Here is a 10,490-nt window from a genome sequence, read left to right as displayed (position 1 = left end):
AGGCTAACCTTAAAACTTTGTATATTCATAGCCACCAGATTATGCAAGTGGCCAAATATATTAGATGTTTAGATCTCTCAACAGAAAAATAGAATTTAAAATATTGTGATCTTATAAAAATAACTGTAAAATATCAAGGAACCACCGATGATATAAGGTTTTGTTGAAACACAGACTTTATTTGCAATATTTTGGAGCAGCAAATATCTGAACAATACTGGATCGCATGCCTTCCTTGTTATATTTTGCTCTTGCTATTGATTTAGGTTCCCTTACTTTCCTTGAAAGAATGGGCTCGCCGCAATTTTGTGCCTGATGCTTTGTGTATATGCAATTATTTTTATGCTACTTTAAATGTATATGAAAATGAAGCAAAGAAAACAACCTGCACCAAAAGGTGAATCATGATTATTGCTAGAATATGTCTACTTTCTTGCATGATTGTGCAGAGTCCATCTATAGCTAGGCTTTTGTTGTGAGCCCTCTGGTTACCAAAGATTTTGAAAAGATCAATAATGTAGTTTAGTTCAGTGATGCAGCCAAATCATCTTTGCTCAGTCATTGTATGAGTTCTAAAGGCTGAGACAAAGCAGAGTCATCAAGGTGAATCTGCTCCATGAGACAGAAATCTGAAATGTCGTAGACATGATTCCAGGTATACTTACCCACTTTCTCCATGACTGCACAAGTGTGAAAGATCAAAGATCTGGACTCTTTTCTGTGTCTTGATAATGGAATGCAAATTTGTAGCCAAAAATAAAGGCTAACTCTAATGGAAAAACAATTATTGACTCAGATTCAAAATGATAAAGATTGCAGGAGCATTCTTGAGGGTTGAACTAAAGATGACAGAGAATTCCAACACAGATTTATTTTCAGTAAAAATGAAAGTCATTGTGGTGCAAGCAGAGAAATACCATAGCATCCCCTAGCATTTGCCTTAAAAAAAAATCAGTATTTTTCCATCCTTCAGAAAAATATTTGTTTCGTCATGACTTGTAGAAAAGTAGGAATACAGATAGGGGCTACAAAAATCCAGATGAGACCACTAGATAGCACTAGAGATATTTTGCATCTCTTTCCCACTGTCCAATGATTATCCATATTTATAAAGATTCAAGGTGTGAGTGGTGTGGTGGCCTAGAGGTGGAGCTCTCTTGCCTCACAATCAAGAGGCTTTGAGTTCGATCCTAGGTAGAGGCAGGTATTTCTCTCTGGGCACGATGAGAATATATCTGCTGAATAAAATTCCGCATTGGCAACAGGAAGGGCATCCGCCCTATAAGTTCCATTCAGTTTTATTCAGTTGCTCAGATTGCATCCCACAAGGTATTATGGGGTCATTAAAAGGAGATGATAATGATGATGAAGATTCAAGGTGTCCTAATTTAATCTAGAAATTAAAAACAATAATTTCATATTTATATTTCATGTAAAGAAATATCAACAACAATGAGATCAATCTGAATTAATCTTCATTCTCAGAATCCATTGAAATGCTATGTTAGTACAACACACTAATTTCTTGTTTCTAAGCTTGAACTTATGTTACATACCATGATGATGTAAGGATGAACTACAGTTTTTGTTATTGCAGACATGGCTGTTGCCATAATCACTTATACCCAGCTGTTATGCCTCTTATCTCTCAGTCCATCTTTTATTCATAGGGGAATAAATTATTATGGAATTAGTTAATCAATCTTGACACTTATCTGAAAGAATTAATCAATCAGTTCCAGGGCTGTTTACCAGGATGTTCTCTCCAAGGGACCAATAAATTATACATAAATACCTGACAGCAATTATTGGGAAGAGGTAGAGTTACCAGACTCAACAGAAGACTGACTTCTGTGCCTTTAATTGTCCTATTCTGTAATGGACCTGGCAACAAACAATACTCTGCTTGGAATTAAATCTACCTGTCTTACCAAGTCAAGGTGCCAGGTTCTCCAAGGAAGTGTATTCTGGCCATGCACACATATGCAGGTTTCAAAAGGACCACAAACCAGATGCTGTGTCCCTTCAACTGTCTACACACACACACACTAACAAACAAACCTGGTCATACCTTATAACACCTGGTGAGCAGAAGGATCATGTGCAAACTGCTTCTCGTATAATTATGGGTTATTAACATTCAGATATAAGGAATTAAAGTACCCTGTTCCATTAGACAAGTCCCTGTTTTCCTTCATTTACTTGCAAGTGATATGGGACCCACTGTTGCAGGCCTGCATTAAGATCATAAAATTATGAATTAAGCTTCATTGTAGGCATACACAGTAGATTCATAAGTATTTCATCACCCAAAACATTTAATGAAATAGAGATGTCTCATGTAGTTCTACTTTGAACTTTTTATTATTATTTTTTATGTCTTCCGAAATAAATTGCTTGGATCTGATCCTCTAGGGCAGTATTTCTCAACACTGACAATTTGAAGAGGTGTTGTCATGCTGGCTGAGGAATTCTGGGAGTTGAAGTCCACACCTTTTCAAGCAGCCAAGATTGAGAAACACTACAAATAGACTAACTCAAAAGATTTCAGAACCTCCCCCCAAAAAGCCACACCATGTTTTTGAAAGCTTTAGACCAGGGGTCACCAATCTTTCGGACCTCAAGGACCACTAAATTCATAATTTTAAATCCTGAGGACCACTAATATGAATTTTTTAAAAAGATAAATAGTATTTAGTGCAATATAAAAAATGCAAATAATTTTTCTGCGGACCACCAAAATTTTCTCGCGGACCACTGGTTGGTGACCACTGCTTTAGACCAAAAAGTCAAAGCCTCTGTGTGCATTTAATCTTTTCTGAATAGAAATGAGAAATACATTACAATCTTATTTTAAATGCTTTGTATTTAATGTAATGTTTAATGTTAGCTTATCTACGTCAGGGTCTCCAGCCTTGGCAACTTTTTTAAGCATGGCGGACTTCAACTCCCAGAATTCTGACAGTGGAAGTCTGCCAGGCTTAAAGTTGCCAAGGTTGGAGACCCCAGATCTACGTTAAACTTAAATAAATGGACAATATTTCTATTTCATAAAAATGACACATTTATCAATTTATTATGACTCTGTTTATTGTAAGTAGAGGTTTTTATCTATTTCATAAAATACCTGAAATTGATAGAGCTTGATTCACTTTCTTCCATCTCCAGAAAAAGAGGCTCTCTTATACTGGAGGATCTGGAGCAGGGGTGAATTGCTATCGGATCGGACCAGATCGGGAGAGTAGGTAGCAGAGATTGGTTCTGGTTTGCCAATCCGGTAGCAATTGCTGGCTGGCCACGCCCCCGAACCACTCAATGGCCTGCAGTCCAGCCTTCGCAAGCTAGATACCGGAACACCAGGAAGGCAGCTCACCACCTGCTCGCCCTTAGGTCAGGGGCTGGGGCCCATTCCCCAAGGCCCCGGAGCTGCCGCCTGCCCCAACCGGGTCAGGGAATGCACCATTCCCCGACTCCGGCCTTCCCCCTTCGCCTTTGGTCAGGGCCCAGGGATACCTCATTCCCCTGAGACCCCAGAGCCACCCCCTGCTCGCCGCCTGCCTCAACCGGGTCGGGGAATGCACCATTCCCTGACACCAGCCTTGTCCCGGAGCCGCCGCCTGCTCTTCCTTCGCCATGCAGCATATACTTACTTTCTTCCAGCGGCTGGCTGCCAGGAAAGGCAAGCGTCCAAAAGTTACTGGAGTCCCTCTCCTTGAATATGCTGCCACCATTGCTGCTTGTTCCATGCACTGATTGCGCAAGCGCATACCGTTTATTTCATTTATTTATCAGTGACAGGTTCGGTGTGCGCTTGTGCAGCCGGCGCATAGAACAAGGCAGCATATTCAAGGAGAGCAACTCCGGTAACTTTTGGATGCTTGCCTTTCCTGGCAGCCAGCCGCTGGAGGAAAGTAAGTATATGCCACATGATGAAGGAAGAGCGGGCAGCGGCTCCGTGACAAACCCGGTTGAGGAGGCAGCAAGCAGGGGGCGACTCCGGGGCCTCAGGGAATGGGGCGTCCCTGGGCCCCGGCCCCTGACCAAAGGCGAAGGGCGAGCAGGCGGCGAGCAGGTGGTAAGTGGGCGGCAGCTCTGGAGAAAGGCCGGAGTTGGGGTATGGTGCATTCCGCCACCCCGTTGAGGTAGGTGGCGGCTCTGGGGCCTAGTTGAAGGGAGAACAGATGGCGAGGGAAAGGGAAAAGGCAGAAATTAATTTTTTTCCCTACTGGGTTCTGTGGGCGTGGCTTGGTGGGGGGGGTGACTGAGTGGGCATGGCTGTGAGTGACATTGAGTTGGTCACACCCACTAAGTCACAGGACACACCCATCCACCAAGCCACACCCACAGAACAGGTAGCAAAAAAAATTAGATTTCACCCCTGATCTGGAGGGTGCTTGAAAGTAAGAGGTGCTACTTTAAAACTTATTTTCCTTCCTCATCAGAAGTTATGGTTCTGAGGTTTTGTTCAATACTACTAAAGTACCTGAGGGTAGAACAAGAAGCAATGGGTGGAAACTAATCAAGGAGAGAAGCAACTTAGAACTAAGGAGAAATTTCCTGACAGTTAGAACAATCAATAAGTGGAACGACTTGCCTGCAGAAGTTGTGAATGCTCCAACACTGGAAATTTTTAAGAAAATGTTGGATAGCCATTTGTCTGAAATGGTGTAGGGTTTCCTGCCTCGGCAGGGGGTTGGACTAGAAGACCTCCAAGGTCCCTTCCAACTCTGTTATTATGTTATGTTACTATTAATTTCAAGGCAAAGATTTTTGTTTTATAAGTCTGTCTGCTGGTGTGGTAAGCTATTGTAACAGAACTGCTGTAACAATTTATACCTTGAAATATAAGGTTTAAGGATTTTTTCGTATTACGATTGGAAAAATCTTAGATTATTTTCAAACCCAAGGATAACCGAAAACATCTCATTTGGGGATATTTGTACTCTTATTATAAATTTACCTGAAAGCACAGTCCTTAAAAAAAATCTTCTGTACCAATATAAGCTATGCCTATAAATAAGTAGCATACCAGCTTGCCTGTCATCTGCATCTACATTCTACAAATCACAGATAAGGAAGAGAGAGACTTACCGTATAATTTGTTATGATAATGAAGGCAGAGACTAGTCAGTTATTACTGGTAAATAAGTAGTGATCCTTTCATCTGCTGTCAAGCATAGTGGCATGAATTATGGCCCAGAAAGCTGCTATCAGCTCAATCATTTCCTGCCTCAGACAATTTTTTTTTTTAAGTGTGTAGGGCGTGGATGTGGGGGAAAGATGCCTCCTGGAACTGATAAGGTGTCTGATCAAAGGGCCCAAAGCTGTCAGAAGCCAGCAAGACTTACCAGCCCAATTACCTTTGATCTCTGCCTAGTTTAGGCCAAACAGTCTATTTGTCTAAAAGCATGAATGAACTGACGTTGCAATCTGGAAGGGACAAAAATAGCTTTTCAGATGGGCCTGTTTTGGGGGAAGCTTAATTTCCTGCTGAACACAGCGAAAATAAATTCTGGGAAACGTATTAAAAATGATTTCCATAAATATCCTTCCCCAGACTCCACCTGGGAAAGTTTGTTTTCTCCCACCTCAGAGGAGACAAGTAAACAAGAATTAAAAAGAAGGTCAGAAATGTAGCCGTTAAACTAAATATCTGCAATAGAGTGTGGTTGTTGTTGTTTTTATTTTTTAAAAAGGAAAAATGTAATGTTTCTAGGGAAACTATATTGAGAGCATTTGCTATGCTTGTATGGCTTTATGTTTCTGTGAAAAGGACAATGGAATTTTATTTTTGTTTTTTTTTTGAAAATATTAAGCTAGATACAGTTCTAAATAAACACAAGCATACATACCCTTCCAACATGACTACGGTAAGTGTTTCAAATGGAATGTTTTTCACAAGACTAATATGTTCTATTTTGTTCCTGTTGTTACGGAAACACCAACTTTATTATGTGGTCAAAATGATGAAAAAATGTAGAGACACATAGATTTTATATATAAGAACCAAGAGCGTATTCCAGGAAACCTATTAACACACAACCAAGATTGTTAGGAACATTATACAGTCTTTGGACTTCAGTTTGGTGTCGTAAATGTCTTATCAAAATCTTCCCATCAATGACTTGATTCTGATAAGTCTTTGACAGACATAATCAGAGGTGCCAGGGTCATATCTTGGAAACTGCATGCAGGATATTCCACTGCATTGGAGAAAAAGCAGTTGCCAGTTTTCTGTCGACCAAAATGTTACCAAGTGCATCTTATATTTTTTAAACTTCCTTCCTTCCTTCCTTCCTATTTTTCATATAATAAATACATTTATTAAAGTACATTTAATAAATAAATAATTATACTAAAGGCAGCAGACTCTTACTTTTGCCCATGAAGACAAAATAATTCAGTTAGACCATTAAATTAGAAGGCGGTTAGTAGATAAGACTGTGCTCAAGATTTTCATATTCCTAAAGAAAACATTCCAAGGTTGTTGTCTCACATGTAAAGGCTGCTCTACACATAGCACAAAACCAGATTACGGTTATATTCGTTTGGGCTTACTCTTTCATATAAAGCCAGAAAAGCATGGTTTGTGAACCATGGATTATTGTTGAATCCATGAGTGAACCCAGGCATTGTGGCTGATCAGGGATTAAAGCAAATTATGGCTTAGTGTGATTTAATACACCCAGCCACAGAATCAGGAGTGAAAGAATCCAACAAAAACTGTAACATATGATTCTGCTGAGCATGTATTTCAATCTCCTATTTCTATTTATTAAGGAGGAAATTCCTTCTGATGCCCAAACCATCATATTCCCTCACTATACATGAATATAATATCCATTTCCCCCACAAATAATATTATATACAACTGTATATGTAAATAGGCATGATCAGTTTATGAATTATTAATTTTAGTGCATTCATCAGCTGGTCAGCCCAGGGTATAGAATTTATAGTTATAACTGTCAACCACAGAAAGATTCCCACATTAATCAATATTATTATTGCCTTCCCATATATCATCTTTCCTTGCCAACAGTAGTACACTTTCTTTCAATATTTTAGTTACATTGGGATCCAACTGATAGTTGATAATACCAATAACTGTATATTTTTTCTTTATGCTTCACATATAAAATGTATGGAAAAATACACAAGAGAAGGCGAAGCAATTACGTTTAGATATCAACACACATTTTATCTTACAGTATTTATGTATCAAATTTAGAGACTGCCCATCTCACTCATAGAACAAGTTATTAAGTGGGTATTACAAGTTTCCATGTAAACCTTATTATCTCATCCTGCCACAGAAAAATGTTATTCAATATCTTTAAGAATAAATTATGAGTCATGAAAATTTTTTAAGAAAATTACTTATATTTAGATTCCCACAGATTTAGAGGGGTTAGTTTAGACCCATTTCTTTCTTCCTTGTAAAAGGAACACTATTTTCAATCATTGTATTAGACTACTCTCCACTTGAAATCTAGTCTTAATGATTAGTGATTCAAAAAAAGTTAGAGATCATTAAGACAGAAGAGAAATTATATATTCAAAATGGGGATAATGGCTTGTCTGTTTCTTTGTTTGCTACTCTCACCAAAATGATCTGGCAGTTTTTTTGAGGGGGAGGGGATGAAACCTCTGGAACCGTTTGAACAACTAAAAAGTGAGAATGAATATATACAAATCAATTCAAAAGCTTTTTTAAAAAATCACTGTCAGGGTTTGGTTTGGTTTTAAATAAAAAGCTAGGATTCAGTTTACCCATTCTAGGGATTAGAACTGTTTTGGAGATGTGGTATGGAAGCCCAGCCTCATTCCATGTTCCAACATGTCCCAAAGCCTCTGAGGTCTTTCACATGTTGAGCAGGATTGTCTGCAGGAATTGTGAACCTACGTAGCTGAACTCCCTCACAAGCATTTGCAAGCTGTTACAATCAACATGTGAGGTTATCAAGGTAACAAGTATACAAGTGGATGTAAATAAATAAATAGCAGGCCTATGAGGATGTAATATAATAGGAGTGGGCTATGCAGATTGCTCACAATAGATTTTTAATTCTCAAGTGTGCAACGTAATCACTTCCATAAAGCTTTTGTCTCCAGCCAAAACTGAAATGTTATTGATTCTAACAGAAAATAAAAGTCTACCTTTTTTACAGTTTGGGACCATAATACACATATCTTACCTTCAGTTTTGTGTATTTTCAGCTCATGTGAAAGCATTTTTCTATTTTTTTTCCCTCTCTATTATTAAAAGATGTGAAAAGGAAAGGAAGAAGAACAACAACAACAGACTAACAATATGATCTTACACATGTTTCATCAGAAGTCAGTCCTACTGAGACCAGTGAGTTTTGCTCTCAGAAAAGTGGGTGTACAATTGCAGCTTAAGAAAAAAAAAGTTTTTTTAAAAAAAAATTCAAGCATGGAACAGATGAGGTTGATGTGATTATTCATGGAATAATTGACCTCGAGGTAACTCATTCCAGAACTGACTCTTAAATTAAAAGATAAAATCAACTGTACTCAGTAACTAAACTCAACATTCAAGGCCAAATTACTGGATTCTATCCCAGCCAAGAGACATCCATGGTCACCCAGGCAGTGCCAGGACCAGAAATGACTGATGGAGACTTCACATCTGGCCAAAATAGTCAGGGGGTTGGATCAGCATACTGTATAAGGCCAAATGAAAAGGTTTCTCTGTGTGTGGCAGGACACACAGGCATGAACAGCTGGTTAATGAAGGATTAAAACAGGAAATTACTTGATGGTGCAATGATGGTGCCACCTAGAGGACTCCCGAAATTTTTGGTCTTCTGTGCCAGGTTCTGTAACAGAGATTCCATAAAACACCATACAGGTGGGGGGAAAAACCCCAAACAACTGAGTTGCCTGAACGTATATGAAATTTCCATTACAAACTAAAGAGTTACGATAACAACAACAAAAAAAAAATAGCCCTTCTATTCTAGATTAACATCGCTCGCCTGCTCTCTTTTTCAGAATTTCCAGTGAGGCAGCACAATTCACAGAAGAACATTTCATCTTCACATGATACCGTAGTTTTGTAGCAAAAAGCTGTTTTGAGTTGGGTTGCCGAGATCTTGCACAGGAGACACATCAAGGAGAAGGTTCAAATGTAGCGGAAGGTATTGGCCGCTAAACTGCATGAGCTCACCTTTCTAATCAGACCAAGATGTAGCTGCTTCATTCCACTGTTCCTGCTATGTTGAACTGATGCTTTTATAAAATGGTAGGATTCATAAACCCTAGGATTCATAAAAATAATCTGCATCTGTCACTTGCAAACAGGAGTTTTGAAGGCAATCTCATCTAATAGGCATGCTTTGTGCTTTTTAGTGCAAATTTTCCTAAGCAGTATGTATATAAATTTATCCAACATTTTTCAAAAACATATATTTTCTAAACTACAGTCTATGCTTTTACAGAACTCTTCCAAATACATATTTTTCCTCATTTTTCATAAATGACTCTTTGATGCCAATTCTGAGTAGAATAGCTTTTGTTCAGTGCTGTGTTTTCAATCCATTCTTGGTAACACTTGCAAATTTATTCCCAGAGAGATTTTTTTTCCATATCTTTAATGTAGACTGTACAGATGCACAAGCTAGACATACAGAGATCTTTACGTGCAATCTATATTTTCACAATGCGCAAATAAGGTATGTGGTTTTTTTTCAGTTGCAGCCTGACCAGAAGTGGTCACAACAGATCCTTTCAGTTTTCTTTTCTGCTGCTGCCACCCCCTTATTATCCTTGCTCTGATGCTACAATCATTATTCCTGCATTCAGGATGTAGTGAGTGACCTGTAATGGGGGGTAGGCCAAACAGATCTGTCCTAAGGTAGATCCCAGGTCTGGAAAGATTGAAGGCTACTATCATATGCCACTTGACATGAAGGTAATGGACCATCTGCTTCCTTTGAATTACTATGAATACAATTCTCTAGAAAATTACTACAGCAAATTTTAAAAACATATCAAAATATAATTTGGCCTAATAAATAGCTAGAAGAATATGAGCTTCTTGTATCTGAAGGTGAATAGTAAGTAGACCGTTCTGCTGAATTTCTGTATATGTATTACTTTGTCCTATGCTTTCCTTTATGCTTTTGTACTAACTAAATCCTTGAGTCTAAGAACTAGAATGTGTGTGTGTGTGTGTGTGTGTGTACATACACACATACATACACATGGACCCATACACACACACCATGTCTTTAGTTTCCAAGAAAAACGCAGGGGGGAGAGGGAAACTGTATTGCAGTGTGCACAGGTGTGCTCAGACCAACTAGAAAATTGAAATCCAATTTTAAAAGGCAATATTGGAAACAATTTGAACAGGTTCTGATGCTGCTACGGCTGAAATAGCACAAGAAATGACTTGAAGAGCTATCTGCATTTTCACTTCAATCTGTTCAGCTCAAACTATCAATATTGACTGAAGTGGGAAA

The 10,490-nt window shown here is 38.6% G+C and overlaps 1 long non-coding RNA gene across 1 annotated transcript; it reads right to left on the bottom strand.

The window, feature by feature from the left end:
• Window positions 1-239: 239 nt before the first annotated feature.
• LOC131195790 (uncharacterized) lies at window positions 240-3,736 on the bottom strand. Its single transcript, XR_009154548.1, has 3 exons — window positions 3,651-3,736; window positions 2,072-2,234; window positions 240-1,393 (listed from the first exon to the last, which is right to left on the bottom strand). It is a non-coding gene; the product is annotated as an uncharacterized LOC131195790 (long non-coding RNA).
• Between the last annotated feature and the right edge of the window lie 6,754 nt (window positions 3,737-10,490).

This window comes from Ahaetulla prasina, chromosome 1 (genome assembly GCF_028640845.1).
Source record: "Ahaetulla prasina isolate Xishuangbanna chromosome 1, ASM2864084v1, whole genome shotgun sequence".
Classification (NCBI taxonomy): Eukaryota; Metazoa; Chordata; class Lepidosauria; order Squamata; family Colubridae; genus Ahaetulla; species Ahaetulla prasina.
This window is presented reverse-complemented; position numbering and strand designations above follow the sequence as displayed.